At 52.3% G+C, this 15,268-nt stretch overlaps 1 protein-coding gene across 5 annotated transcripts in view; it reads right to left on the reverse strand.

The window, feature by feature from the left end:
- Positions 1 to 15,268, reverse strand: part of CTBP2 (C-terminal binding protein 2) — a 159,264-nt gene that overhangs the window by 99,342 nt on the left and 44,654 nt on the right. For all 5 annotated transcript variants that reach the window (XM_021073631.2, XM_021073627.2, XM_084995832.1 and 2 more), the window contains one exon: positions 9,577 to 9,680. The gene's annotated coding sequence lies outside the window, so the exon portion shown is untranslated. The remainder of the gene's footprint in view (positions 1 to 9,576; positions 9,681 to 15,268) is intronic.

Consider the following 15,268-nt stretch of genomic DNA (forward strand, 5'->3'; position numbering starts at 1 on the left):
GACTGTTAATAAAAGTAATGTGATATTACATCAATTGAATCTTGAGAAAAGATTACAGAGATCCAAGGATCTCCTAAGCCCCTGGCTCTGATCATTCCAGCCATTATTCAGTGTGAAATTCGAACAGTCTGAATTCATTAACATTGGTTGTTACAAATTTGCGTTTTTAGACTTTGCCATAAAATGCAGGAGTCCAAACCCGGTGACCTGAATCTAACAGCCTTTCATGTGAAGTGGCCGTGCTAACAGGCCTCTCCCAGCACCAATCTCGGGATAAGCCCCATGTGTTTGCCCCTCTCCGCCGCTGACCCGGTCACCACCGGGAAGAGAGAGGGGCCGGGTCGGCCTCAGCCCTGATGGTCACACTCCATGTTCAGGCAAACTGCTGAGACCCAAGCCACTGACAGGAGCCCCACTCCCCAGAGAAGGCTGCCCATCCTCCGACAGGTACCCAGGTAGCCAGTCCCACCTCATGCAGTAACCCTGACACCAGCATCCCCGCAGTGGCTCAGATCAGCTCACCCAAATGAAAAAGCAAACTCAACATGCAGTGCATGGGAAAGGCCTCCGGGGCCCTCAGCCTTCATCCCTTGATGAAGAGCCATGACTAATTACCAGGTTGGTGGGAAATGTGGTTCCACTTCCAACACCCAGGAGGAAAACAAGCAGATCTACCGTTGGGGTCATCTTTCATCTCGATGTTCCTATAACCCAACTGCAGGTGCCTCCTTGGAGACAGGCTCCATACCCTGTGCTCTTCCAGCCACAGGCAGGCCACCAGGGTTCCCCTCCCAGCGAAAGGAATGACTGTCTCATTTACGGCTGTTGCTAATGGGGACGATGGTAATTAACAATGCCCATCATTCCTTATTAAGCCCTTACAATGTACCAGGTATTTGCCAAGCCCGCCTCAATGCCTGTTTCACTGAAACCTCACTACTATTCACCTCCATTTAACACAGGGGGAGCACGAGGCTCTAAGCACAGAGTAGTTTAGTTTGCCCAAGGTAGCCCAGGTCAAGCATTCCCGGCACTGCCACCGGGACCCTTCCCCCCGCCCCTCCAAGGCCATGGCCTTGGGTCAAGCCTCATGCAAGCACAAGAAGGAGGTGCCAAAGCCATCGGGCTCCGGAAAGATGCCTCTTAAGATGCGACCCCAAACTAAAGAGCTGGGCGGCTTCCCAGCTGACACCGCGTCACTCTGCTGTGTTTCAACACGCGAGCAGGAGGCTTTCCAGCCTTAACCAGGCCTCCACGGTGCTGCCACTTAAGCCCGGGGGAGATCAGAGTACAAATCAATACGAATCCTCCTTCCTAGAGGAAGTTGCAACCTTCTGTCACGGTCTAGAGGTCACTGTAATTAGGAAGTGGCAGAGAGTCTGACTGAATGACGAAAAGCCAGGAGTACTGGACTCTCCAAGTTGGGGCTCTGAACAAACATGGGACTGGGGCTTCCAGACGTCCAAAGGCAGGGACAGCGGGCAGCCACCATGCTGGGTCCACGAAGGAATCTGATACACACACCATCTGTCCCAGATGGACCCAGGGCTACGGGTCCTCGTAATCTCAGCTCAGATGCCATCAAGGCAGCTAAATCACAACTCCCCTCGCCCACGAAGCTGCCACAAACACAGCGCCCCAATGACAGCAGAGTACAGCTGGGTCCCCAAGTCACAGAGAATTCAAATGCCCACCCCACCTTGTGAGCAGGGCAGGCAGAGGATGCTCTTCTACCTAAGAAAGCTCAGGACCACGGATGTATCATTTCAGGGCACATACACCTGCTCCAAACAGGTAGTGTACCGTGCTGGTTCCCCTTCTGTCCGCGGAAAACACTCCAGGCTAACGCAAAATCCACTCTTCCTTCCAAGCAGATGCTGGGCAGGTCCATCCACCAGCCCAGGCACCCCATACCTCCCTGGTGCCTCCACAGCCTGGGATTCGTTCATTCAAAATTAGTCCTATGGCGCCCGTAATATTCAGACCATGTACAGAAAATCGAGGTGACAAGGAGGGCATCAGGTGTGGCCTCTGCCTCTGAGAGCTTTCAGCATTCATTCTGGAAGGTTCTGTTAACAAAGCACTGCTCCTGAATGCGAGTTCGCTCACAAAACCTTTGTCCTCTTTCACCTGATAGAGTCGGAAGGCTCTGTTGTCATCGGAGAGCCTGAAGGCTTGGGTTTCCGTGCTGTGATAACCAGGCGGCCCTCCTGCACTCAGGGAACACAAGGGCGGACTCGAACGTGTTGGGGGCTGGTGGGCATGGGATTGATAGGCGCCCAGCAAAGACAAACCCAGTAGGTTTTCAGTACTGACTAAGAAACGCCGATGAGGCCAAGGGCCACCAGATTCACCATCTCAGAACACAGAACCCACCTTCCCACGACTTCCTCAGTGGTGGGCACCTGTCTTCAGTCTCCAACAGGGGCAGAATACAGGTGGCCATGACCGTCTCATGAACCAAGGGACATCCAGTACACCTGCATAGCCCTGAAGCTCCCCGAGGGGGGCAAGGCCCGTTCTGAGGTTCTGGTATCCAGCACGAAAAGCAGAACCCAGCCAGGAGCCCTCCCCCACAAGACTGATCACTGCCCTGCACTGCTCCAGCTCCAGCTTTCAAGAAGTTCCGGGTTACACCACCCAGGACAGCAAAGGCTTCCCCTGAGTTAAACAATGTATAGTCGACCTGGAAGAGGGGAGGCAACCACAGGCCAGGTGCTGCTTTACACTGAGCCAGGAACAAGGCATCTTTAGCAGGAAGACTCCTTTTCTGCAAATCTCCTACAGTAAAGGGCAGCACAGCACTGTCCAATAAATCAAGGGGGCTCTAAGTGGATCTGACGGGAAGTTCACAGGGACATCTGATCCATCAGCCTGCACAGAGAAGGGAACTGGGGTGCTGGGTGGGAGCCACTGGGGTTGATCAGTGGTACGCTCCGGAAGGCATGGAAATTCAATGCTGGGATCAGATGCTCAGAAGTGCTACTCGTCCGTGGCTGTGTGTGTGTGTGTGTGTGTTCGTTCTACCCCCACATACTTGCTTTTTCCCCTTACTGTTCTGTATATTTGCCAAATGTAATTCATTTTAACAGCTCCTGCAACTTACCCCACAGGTTGCTGCAGCTTCCTTTAAACAGTGTACTGCGGAGAAATTGATTTGTCTGTTTCCTCTGCCTGAAGAAACCATGTCATGAAATATGCATAAATGTCACTGTTCGGGGCTGCTTAAGAGAAGCGGAGGAAAGCGCCCCATCTCACCTCCTCGCACGGGAGTCCACTCACGGCAGACCTTCTCCTGTGTTAGCCAGCTACCCACACACACAACCCGGTGAACTACGCAGCATTTTTCTTTGAAAACCTCCTATTTATCGTTACCGGGTGCAAGTCTAAGGGAATGGTCTGAATTGCTACGTGGAAAGAATGAATTGCAACAAGACTTTATTTTCTACAGCATGGGGCCAGGTGGGAGTTGCCAAGTTTGCCAAACATAAATGAATCGATCAATAAGCGAAGCAAATGCCTTCAGGTGAGTGTTGGATGGACATCGGGGGAAGAGGAAGCCACAGGCAACACGCCTGGGCAGCTTGGGAATGTCTGATTTCGCAGCCACTTTCTAAAGCCTGACATTAGCCAAGTGCACTGAATCAGGTCCCGAAATTAATTGATGGCGAGAGCTCTGAAAGTACCCAGGTTCTGTCAGTGTCTGTCACGTGGGCTGCTTCTGGAGCCGTGGAGGACTTCCTTAGCATCTGTGGCTGGGGGAGTGCCGCTAAGTTGAAAGTCATGCCAGATTTACACTTGAACCTGGGGAGGTGGTGTGTGTTCCTCCACAAAAAAACCCAGGTGGAATTACAACTGACAAAACCGAACACTAAGACTGTATTTTTGAAAAGATGGGGTTGGCCTAACGCATTCTAGAAGTAGTTACAGCCGCCGTGGTTACACATACACGCTAAGCAAAAATATTTACACAAAGAAATAACCTCTTCCTCTCCCATTAATCACACCCGGTACGCTTGTTTGAGACCCAAACGTCTTATCCGTGAAAGCTCAGTTCCCACCCACGCACCCACATACACATCCTCAATCTGAGATTTACAGTAAACATGAAATATCACTTCCTTCAACAAGCAGGGCCCCTCATCTCCACCCATTCCTCCCACTCTTCCTCGCTCGCAAGGGAATGATGAGGGTCAGAGCGGTGACATGTGCCTCTGGTGGTCCCACCACCTAGGGCTGCTGGGGAGCCCAGGGGCAGGAAGGCCTCGCTGTGCGGCTTGTTCCGGTCCCCGCCCCCGCTGGCCACAGGGGGGCTTTCTCCACACAGAGCCACCCCCCTCGGGGATAAGCCACAGCCCATGGTCGGCACCCCCTTCCCATGGACCAAGTGCTTGGGGCAGAGACTGGCTTCATTCTACACATACATGAGAACACGTGGCCCCAGGGGTCATCCCCGACCAGGTCGTGGCTACAAAGGGACCCTGCATTCTGACAAAGCAAGTCGCAGGACGGCAGGGTGGCGGCAGGGACAACGGAACCTGGAGTCTGGGGTTACACTGTCAGTGTCTGAGCCCCAGGGCTGCTCGGGGGCCCTGGGAGCTGGCCTATGACCTCAGTGCCAAGTTCTTCAGAATCAAATGGGGGTCTTTGCCAAGGTCTAAGGATCTTGGGGAGAAAAGGTCATGTCCATAGCCCGATCCCGCCTAATGCTGGACGGTATGCTTGGTCATGACCCCTGCCCACCAGGAGGAGGCGAGGGCAGTGGCCTCGCTCATAAGATCTGCACGGAGCCATCGCTCCCAGGCAGGGCCCTCCAGCAGGAGCACAGTCGGGCTGAGGCCCCTCCCCAGCCAGGAACCCCAGGAAGTACCGGCAGGCCCGCTTATTCCAGACACATGGATGGATGACAGAGGTCCAGCCTCCCCGGCCGGTAGACAGACTTTGATTAGAACCAGCAGTCAGGAGGTCCCGTCGTGGCACAGTGGAAAGGAATCCGACTAGGAACCATGAGGTTTCGGGTTCAATCCCTGGCCTCACTCAGTGGGTTAAGGATCCGGCGTTGCTGTGAGCTGTGGTGTAGGTCACAGACGTGGCTAAGATCTGGTGTCACTGTGGCTCTGGCATCGCTGTGGCTCTGGCGTAGGCCGGCAGCAATAGCTCTGATGAGACCCCTTACCTGGGAACCTCCTTATGCCGTGGGTGCGGCCCTAAAAAGACAAAAAAAGAACCAGCAGTCAATCTTCAGGGGTAAGGAGGCGGGGGACAGCACAAACAGAGAGTAAAATGACCCATCAGAATTTGGGGGCTAGGGGCTTGACCCCGTGTGCCCACGACAAGGACAGGCTGAGGATATTTCTGGTCCTACCCAGGAGCCTTACTGGGATCTGGAGACTTTCAGGAGGAAAGGACTAGGTCTGGACCAGCATCTCCCAGAGACGGGCTCCCATGTGAACTTGAAATTGCAGCTCAGGAATCCAACACACATCAGAACCGAGAACACAGAGCTCCAGCTGGGGCCCCTCCTCCCGAGTCCACTGAGGGCTGCCTGGGGGCTTCGCCTGCATCTTTACCGCCCCCACCTCAGCCTCCTGGCTGTTTCTCATCCCCCAGAGATGAAAGGCCCAGGGTATCTTTCTCTGGTTTGTGGTTTCCGATGCTGGCAGTAGTGCCTCTTGTCTACAAACTGGAGCAGCTCACAGGTCCCTAGTGCAGGCTGGATCGAAACCCTGGACGAGGGAAGACCAGAGCAGGCCGAGAGCTCCAGAGGACCGCGGGGGCCACAACTCTAGACCCAGCATGGCCACAGCCAGATACCGCCACTGCTCAACCATCCCCAGACTCACTGCAAGCTGTAGTTTTGTGCTTCTGTTTTCCCTTCCGTTTCGGAAGGAAAAGGCTGGATGGGCAGAAACAGGGCAGAGGCCCTATTGCCCACAGAGGCGACTCCTCCCCAGCCCCAATGGCCCACTAAAGCTACACCTAGATGAGAACTGCAAGGTCCCCACATCGGACCTTGCCAGGCCCTCCCCTTTGAGTCCCCAGCGCCTGGGGAAGCTCAGATCACCTTTCCCTGGGGCTTTGGGAGGCAGGTCACACCTCCATGTCATTACCACCGTCTGTCAAAATAAGGCCTCCCTGGGTGCAGGCAGCCAGAGATGCTGCCACATCTGCGAAACCACAGCCACCGCTCACTCCACCATCATCTTACAGAATAAAAGCTAAGGGCTGGGGTTTGTATTTCCACTTAGTTGTAGACATGGAACCAAAAGCACGGATTTTTCCCTGGTACTTTTGTTAAAATTACAAGGTAATGTGGTACCGCTACAAATATTTACACTTAATAATAAAAATGGCACAAGAAAAATGACGATCCGTCTGAACCCCTGGAGAAGAGACTCTGGTTCCAGAAGTCAGCAAACCAAAGAGCATGCTGGGCTCTCAACGTACAGAACGGATAGTAAAAGCAGAACAAAATGCAACAGATCTAAATGGAGCATGTTGGAGTTCCCATCGTGGCACAGTTCGATCCCTGGCCTCGCTCAGTGGGTTAAGGATCCGGCACTGCCGTGAGCTGTGGTTGTAGGTCGAAAACGCGGCTCCGATCCCGCGCTGCTGTGGCTCTGGCGTAGGCCAGCAGCTGCAGCTCTGATGAGACCCCTAGCCCGGGAACCTACATATGCCGTAGGTGCGGCCCCAAACAGCCAAAAATAAATAAATAAATGGAGCATGTTCTCATTCATTAGTGATGACAAAATAAGGCCCATTGAGGGGGAAAAGTTGAAATGTCTGAAGTTATGAAAAGAAAAGGCCACAAGCCAGAATTATCAAGTCTAGAATGATAGCAATATAATGCTTTTAAATGGATACACTTAAATATACTAAGAGGACTACAATGGCACATAAACAGTTCTAGTATCACAAAGGTTTGCCATCCCAAGACTGTGACTCTTTGTGAATTTTCTGTTTTTCATCTATTTCCCTCTCCTCTGTCCACATTAAAAAAGATTTGTTGGAGTTCCTGCTATGGCACAGTGGGCTAAGAATCTAACTGCAGAGGCTCAGGCTGCTGCAGAGGCAGGGGTTCAAGCCCTGGCCTGGGAACTTCCGTATGCCACAGGTGTGGCCATTTAAAAAAGATCTGTCTAGAAGGAGAGCCCAACAAGTGAGCTACCAGACTGAAATCAACATGTGGTCCCTTCCTCAGGCTGCGATTCAGGTTATAGCCCTCTTTTATGGCTACCTATCAACTGCAAGTGGGGTTGCGTGAATAGCCACCCAAAAAGTGAGGTACAGGACCCCAGGCATGGTGATGCGACATAGAATAAAGAGCCAAGAACCAAAAAGCGGGGTATTATTTATACTGGGCAAGGTAATGAGACAGAATAAAGAGCCAAGAACCAAAAAGCAGGGTACCACATCCTGAGTGAGGCGATGAGCCCCAGAGGAAAAAGCCAGCACCTGCCTCCAGGACACGCAAGAACCACACCCTGAGAGTCTCACGAGGGTGCTCAGGGGCGAAGGTTAACCCACTGGCGGGGTGCCCAGAGCTGGGGAGCAGCCAGGCCAACAGGGCCACAGTCAACATGGGTGGGGTCGCAGACACCACAAGGCATCCTCCAGGCGTGGTGGCCGTGCTCCAGTTATGGTCACCTCCAGGGCTGGACCGGGCTTCCCAAGCTCTTCCAAGAGCTACGGAAAACGGTTACCCCAAATTATGCCGAAAACACCTTGAGTGCTGAGAACCATTGTCCAAGGCCAATTGTCCGAGCACGCGTGGTGCTTGGCCACAATCTGTCACCTTTTGTGTGGAAAGCGAAATGGACGTGGTGGCCATTGTGACTCACCGATACACCCAGGTTCGCCCAAAGAAGGTGCGTGGGTAGTTCTAGTCTCCCATCCCCCAAATCAGAGATGCTCCGAATTGTGCAAAGCCTACGGAGTCGGCTCTGCTAAGTAACCCTCTGCTGTGAGCTCCAGCCGGGCAAGCCTTCTCAGGTCCCTCTGGGGAAAGGTTTCCGGAAATCTACAAGACGGGGGACCGTGGGGACCAGCCCAGCTCAACGACTCATTTCACAAACAAGGCTTCCAAGTGACCTGCGGGGGAGGGGGCCCCGAGGGCCCAGGTTCCAGGCAGCAGCCCAGTGTCCACGACTGACCTTCCTCCACGGGAAAAGGGACCGAGACACAGTGAGACCCTTCTTCCACTGGTTGGGTTGGGGCTGAGGCCCCCGGGGAGCCGCCCGCCAGGGGAGCATCTAAAGGCCAATATTTCTTTCTTTCCTGGCCTTCACTCCTTCTAAAAGAAACCTTTTTTTAGACCCTGTGGGCCAGAAACTCCCCAGGGTTCTCAGGAGAGGGCACTGTCGTAGCAATTCTTTGTGGGCTTTTGACCTTTTCCAACTGAAAGTCCTGCGCTCCTCAGTACTGCAGAGAACAAGCCTAGAGGTTTGACAGAAAGAACACGGAGAAAACTGGCTCACACGCTCTTTTTCTCCCTCACTTTAAAACAATGTTGTTAGTTCAAGGAGAAAACATTTTTTTTTTCCAGCAGGATAAAAATCCTTTCTTTCTTTCTTTTTTTTTTGGGGGGGAGAGTCCTTTTAGGGCCACACCCACAGCATATGGAGGTTCCCAGGCTAGGGGTCTCATCAGAGCTGCAACTGCCAGTCTACACCAGAGCCACAGCAATGCGGGATCTGAGCTGCATCTGCAACCTACACCACAGCTCACAGCAACACCAGATCCTTAACCCAGGGATGGAACCCGCAACCTCATGGTTCCGAGTCAGATTCGCTAACCACTGAGCCACGATGGGAATTCCTAAAAATCATTTCTGAGAGAAGCTGTGGCTTGGAGACTTGGAGTGAGATCTAGGTTTTGCGGAAATTGGCTAAAGGCATGCTGAAACGAAGCTCAGAGCCCCCAAAGTCCTTGCTATGGAGGGAGAACAGAAGGCTCTCCGTCGCTATTTTCTCAGCCACACTCCACATAAGTGCAGACACCAAACGCTCTTCTCAGCACATATTCCTAATCCATTTGGGGTGGGGGGGGGGGGGGGATCGTTCTATGTTCAAGACATCCTAGAGACTGCTACCTCTCAGAATCTTAGCTCATGAAAGATGTGCCATCATCAGCAAGCTGCTTTCTTCCTAAAGACGTCCATCCACCCCCTTTTACTTGAGCCACGTGGGGTGGCAGGAGGCTGTTGGCCTAATTCATTTTTATTCTTCGTAATTAATATGTCAAGAAGTCCTACCATGGCTCCATCCTGATCCGAGTTTCCTAGTAGTGTAATTTCCGTTGACTTATCTCTACAGCAGCCGTGGCGGCAGCAAAAATCACTTTACACTGAACTCTGTTGCTTCAGAGTTAATTACATGTATTTTGCTTTTGATAAATGAAAATACCAGATGCAATTAATTGAAAGACAATCAATAGGATCCTGTTATTTAGACGTCCCGATGAAATATCCAGAGGCCACTGGCGATCCATAGTCATCAACTAATTGAAAACACATTCCAAAGGGGATTTTCAAAACCCTGCACTTTTACCTGGAGATATTACACAATAACTCACCAATATAAATTTGTCCACAAACTCTATAGTTCACACGAAGGGCTGTCCGTCTTTTGAAGAGAATCCAGCTTCATTGGTTCAAAACCATTTAAGGCGATGAAACCCTGAAAGCAAAATGAATTGGGTCAGTGAAGCTGAGGCAGTGATTTTTTTTTCGTTGTTTACATCTAGCCATCCTTTAATTGCATTTTTCCAATGCCTTCGATTCTAAGCTACCAGAGGTTATTAAATGGTTTCATTAAAAATACTATTTGTCTTGCTTTAGTCACACACCAGATCAAATTAAACAGCGAAGCACCAGAACAAATGAACCCTTTCCATCTATTTTGACGCGAAGCCAAGTGTGCAAAACCAGAAGGTGATATTGTGTCATCACCGTGAAAAGGGCATTTAACTTCTTTACATCTCCAAGTAGCAAGCAAACAGACAAAACAATCAATACCTTCGAGCCAAAAGTATTACCGACTCTTGGAGAAATATGGAATTATAAAGTGCAATTCATAAGCCCATGGTTTCTAAGTGCCATTAGCATAAATGCTGACAACTGTTAATCCACTGTAACTCTGATTAACGGTTGCAGTTGTCCATTAATAGAAGGCATTTTAACTTACTACTGAAATTGATTACTCCGTTAAGAATTCAATCCTAATGTTCAATAAAATTGCACTTTCTTGGCAAATGCAATATGAAATGAGGTGATGCATTAAACGGCACTCACATTTATTTTACTATACGTGGAACCAAGAGGAAATACATGGTACCATCCCCATTGTCTGAACCACTTCCCGTACACACAGGGCTCTAGAGGGGTTATTCCTCCTGGGCTGACGGAGAAGCCAAACACCTGCGCGGCAGGCGTGTCCAGGTGTCTCTTCGTGCCTTTCCCATGAAGGACAGACACAATGTCAACACCGGAGCGGCCCTGCACCTGGAGCGCCTGTGTTTTAAGGTAAAGTTTCTCACGTCCCGGGAGAAAGGAGAGCGACGCTTCGCAGGAATGAACTGCTCCAGCCAACCCTGGCCACCACCAAGCCCATCTGACTAGCGACCAGGAGTCAAATGGTTGATTAATATTTTTCATTTCTTCAAATTTCTTTTTATCTTTTTTTTTTCCCTATTAGAGCTGCCCCTGTGGCCTATAGACGTTCCCAGGCTAGGGGTCAAATAGGAGCTGCAGCTGCCGGCCTACACCACAGCCCCAGCCATGCCAGAGCTGAGCCGCATTTGCAACCTACACCACAGCTGGTGGCAATGCTGGATCCTTAACCCACTGAGCGAGGCCAGGGATCGAACTTGTATCCTCATGGATACTAGTTGGATTCTTAACCCGCGAAAGCACAACAGGAACTCCGGATGGACATTTTTTAAATGTATGAAATTCGTGTCAACAGTTTCCCACCAGCACTCTACTTTACAAACCATTCAAAAGAGACCCAGACTCCCGTGTCTGGGTGGGTAGGGAAAGCGAAGACATTCCAGTCTCTAAAGCCTTAGGGAGCACAGGCTCTCAATGGTCCCAAGCCTCTAATGACACATTATAGAGTTTCATGCTAAGCATCTACCACAGCCAAGGAACCATCTTTTTGAGGCAGCCTAGCAAACTCTTACCCACCCTTCAAAACCCCATACCATAGGCATAGTCTAACACCTCCACAGTTGACTGTCAGCAAAAACAAACTCTGCCTGTCGCAAAGTCTAAATGTTTAAATGCCTCGATCACATGTTACTGATCTCCAAATTCCTCCACGTCTGGAAGACAGGAGGAAATCAAATATTTAACTAACTGCATATACAGAAACATACGCCTGCCTGTAACCTTCTTTTAAAACTCAGGTCTGAAGACAAAGGTAACAGGTTAATACCTCCTGAAACTTGGTGGGTATGGATTCCTTCCTTGAGCATTTTCATGGTAAAATTAAGTAGGGAATCAATAACCTTGCCTGCAAAGGCCTCACTGAGGAGGTGACATTTCACAGGATATCAAGCCAGAAATTCAGAAGAGCCTGCAGACTGCCCAAGTGAACGGTGACAGCTTATTTAGCGGATTGAGAACATGAAAAGGCTTGGTAGACAGAATCTTGAAATCAAGTGCCCATTGTGACTCGAAGGTGGAAAGAAGTACTTAAAAAGAGGAGCTACAGAAAGGCTACAAATTCAAAACCACTTCTTTCAGTGATTCCTCGAGGACGGTGCAGTGGGGAGGAGACGCCGCACTGATGTGCCGGGGGGAGTTTCGGGGGCAGGATTTCCCAAAGAACTTCCAGAAGTCTACAACAAGACAAAGAAATGGCTTAGGTGGGGTTCCCATCATGGCGCAGTGGAAACAAATCCGACTAGGAACCGTGAGGTTGCAGGTTCGACCCCTGGCCTCGCTCAGTGGGTCAAGGATCCGGCGTTGCCATGAGCTGTGGTGTAGGTCACAGACACAGCTCGGATCCTGTGTGGCTGTGGCGTAGGCCAGCAACGGTAACTCCCATTAGACCTCTAGCCTGGGCACCTCCATATGCCACAGGTGTGAACCTAAAAAGAAAAATAAAATCACCACTGCTCCTAAAGCAGCAACCACAGAATCCCAAGCAGTTCCATTAAGTCACCCAGCCTCAGCCAGGAAATGCCAGGCAGCTCCAAGCTTCGGACCCAGGAAGAGGGCTTCTTTTTTTGGCTGGTACGACCAACCTGGGTGAATCTATGGAACCTCACTTGGCAAACGTGTTCCGCCCAGAGTTGAGGAAGATCAAGGTATGTGCGTGGCACTAATACGTGTTCGCACGCACACGCGCAGGCACACACACCACGGCAGAGGTGGGGAGGGGCAGCAGCCCCTAGAGCCTGGAACAATCCAGTTCAGGACTGGGCTTTCACCCAGGAAACTTACAACGCAGGACGCACTGGCCAGACAGGGCCTCACCACCTGGATTTTTAGCTGCTTCTTACACCAAGTTGGGCATATGAAAATGACCTTTGATGTCTGTAGGCATTAAGGAGACTTTGCTAAAACTGAAGCTGAACTTTCAGAATGTCTGGAAGGGGGCCTGAGAGGCTCTGCCCCAGCTCACTGGGGGGGGGAGGGGGTGCAGGCCTGCCCCCACTTGAACTCCGCCCTCTGTCAGAATGGCCCCTGGTGCTCTGCCCTCACGGAGGCCTGGCCTGTGCCATCCTACCGGAGTTGAGAGGCGCAGACAGCTCTGTCCAGCTCCTGCGCCCCACCTGCTGCATCACAGAGGTACCCACCTACTTGCACTTACTCTGCAAGAAATATTTCTTGCTTCTAAAGCTTAGATGTGCCAGCTCTTGTTACCACTCTGGCGTCGCATGAACCCCCACTTGGAGTCTCTGGTCTGACTCACACTGGGGTCATCTAGGCTTTCAAACGCCTGCCCTCTGTCTGGCCACCGGTGGGGCCCGCTCCACCTGCTGCTTCCTCTGCCTCCTCTTCTCCAGGCTGGCCCTGTGGCCAGAACAGGTGGGCCCAGACTGGCCAGTGAGCCAAAACGAGGCCTGGCTTGGGCACTTAGAAGCAGGAGAGAGGTCCTCAGGCGGAAATGTGGACAGAAGCAGGAGGCCCGGGCGCTGGGGGAACCCTGGCCTTATCTGGAATCTGCTCTCCTTCTCACTGTGCCCCTCCTGGATCCAGGGGCTGTTCAGTTACTAAATCCAGAAGGTGGCCTGCAGAGGGGTCCCCTGGGCGATCAGGAACTGACTGCAACAGAGGGCTACTGGGAAGGGACCAGGGGGAGAGCGTGGACTTGCAGGAGGGGAACCCCAGGCTCCCCGGGGGCGAGGTGACCAATGCCCTGGGACTCTGGCCACTGAGGCAGGGGAGACAGCAACCACTTTACGGGCAGGCGGGCGGGTCCTTTCAAATCCACGACGCCAGGCTCGCGTAGGTCAGTGTTCAGGAAATGGCCACTGCGGGCCTCATCAGATGGCACACTCCACCACAGCTTGTCATCAGCAGCACCTGCTAAGACCCAAACCCACCTCTGCGCAAATCATAAATGGCTCATATTTGGCCTAAGGGTGCCGCACTCCTCGCCAGGTCACTGAGGGAGCCCCACGCTCGCCCAGAGGGGCCCCGCCCTCCTCTTGCTGGGAGTCTGCCCAAGGCTGTGCTTAGGAAGAGACAAGGGACTGGGTGAAGAGCCATCCAGAATGCCAGCCTTCTCCCCCAGAAATGTTCTTCTGGCTGGTCCTCTCAGAAGGGTACCTGTTGTTAAATCGACAGCTGAGCCGAGCTGGCGTGGTGCTGAAGGGATGCTTGGGTACAGGAGGTAATGCCAGCCCTCCCCCAGTTGCGGGGCCACCACGGGGCAACCCTGCTGCCCAGCCTCCGCCTCTGGGCAGAAGGAGCCACCTGCCCAGGGGCTTCTCCAAGAGGTCTCCCGCAACTTGCTTCAGCTCCAAAGAAGGCCCAGCCCAGAGGGAGCCACTGTGACCTGAAGTTCAAAAGCAGCCCCAAGCGAGCCCTAGGTTAACCTCCTCAACCCTCCTGCTGCAGACACGAGCCCCACTGCACTCTTCTGGGGTTTTCAGACTCTGAGAGGGAGTGGCCCTTGGTGGTGGGATCACGACAGGCATGGGAGGGCAAAGGAAGTGGATGCCAGGGGCTATCCCCTATGTCCACAGCGGGGCCTCACTACTATCTCAAGTTCAAGGGTGGTGGGCAGGGGAAAGCCTCAAGTGGACCTGGAACCCAGTTCACAGAGAAACCAAGGCCCACGCCCTGAAACCGACCCATCTGTATCAACAAGAAGTCCTGGCCAGAAAGGGACATGCCCAGGCAGAGGGTGCCAGGTGTCAATTCAAGGCCACAGGCAGCAGCTCCTGGAGTCCATTTCACAGGACACCTGAGCAGCCTGGGCCCCTCCCCAACCCCTCCTGCTCCCGATCCACACCTGACCACCCTCAGCAGGTGCCCCACACAACCAGGGATGCACAATGACCCACAAGAGAAACAGGGTGGCTTTGGGCTGCCCTCAGCCAACTGGGGGAGGGGGAGGGGGGAGCAGCAAGCTTGGGGGACGGCTGGGGGCACAGATGGGCATCTCTGAGCAACACGGGGCAGGGAGGGCTGGCAGCTGCTGAGACTGTAGCCTCTGCCCACCCTCAAGCTCAGCATGTGTGATCTGCCCCCATCCAGGACCTCAGGCTGACACAGTGATGGCACCAACCCAAGTCCACTGGGAACCCTTTCTCTTGTGTACTTATGTACCTGCCCAGCCTTTAACCATGAACTCATGCCTAGCCCAACAGACATGTCTAGTTTGGTTGTCACACTGGGAAAACCACGGAAATGACAAGATCTTCCCAAGAAAGGAAACGACCACTGCCCAGAAAATGGAACCTAACACTGTGTGTTCTCAGGTCCCTTCACCTCCGCATGTTACAGCCACACGAGACCTGCCCGGGATCCAACCACTCACTGCCACCCAATAACGATAAACCGTATTAACTAGCTCTGCAACAACGACCCTTTGGGGAGGGGGAGGGGATCCTGAAAGCAAATTCTTTGCATGTCTCTATTTAGGCCGGCTGCTATCAAGACACCTAAGGTTAAATCAACATTTAGTTATAACCGCCCCCTCCAGGTCCAAGAGTTTCCACTTCAATAAGAAAAACGCCCTCCAGGCAAAAACTTCACATACAGTCTTGAGGAGAGAAAGTTTAATGAAATTTTGTATTAAATACGTTC

Source organism: Sus scrofa, chromosome 14 (assembly GCF_054392235.1).
Source record: "Sus scrofa isolate SSC_HxYL_T2T_F1_AM1 chromosome 14, Sscrofa_HxYL_maternal_Yorkshire_Landrace_v2.0, whole genome shotgun sequence".
NCBI classification, from domain to species: domain Eukaryota; kingdom Metazoa; phylum Chordata; class Mammalia; order Artiodactyla; family Suidae; genus Sus; species Sus scrofa.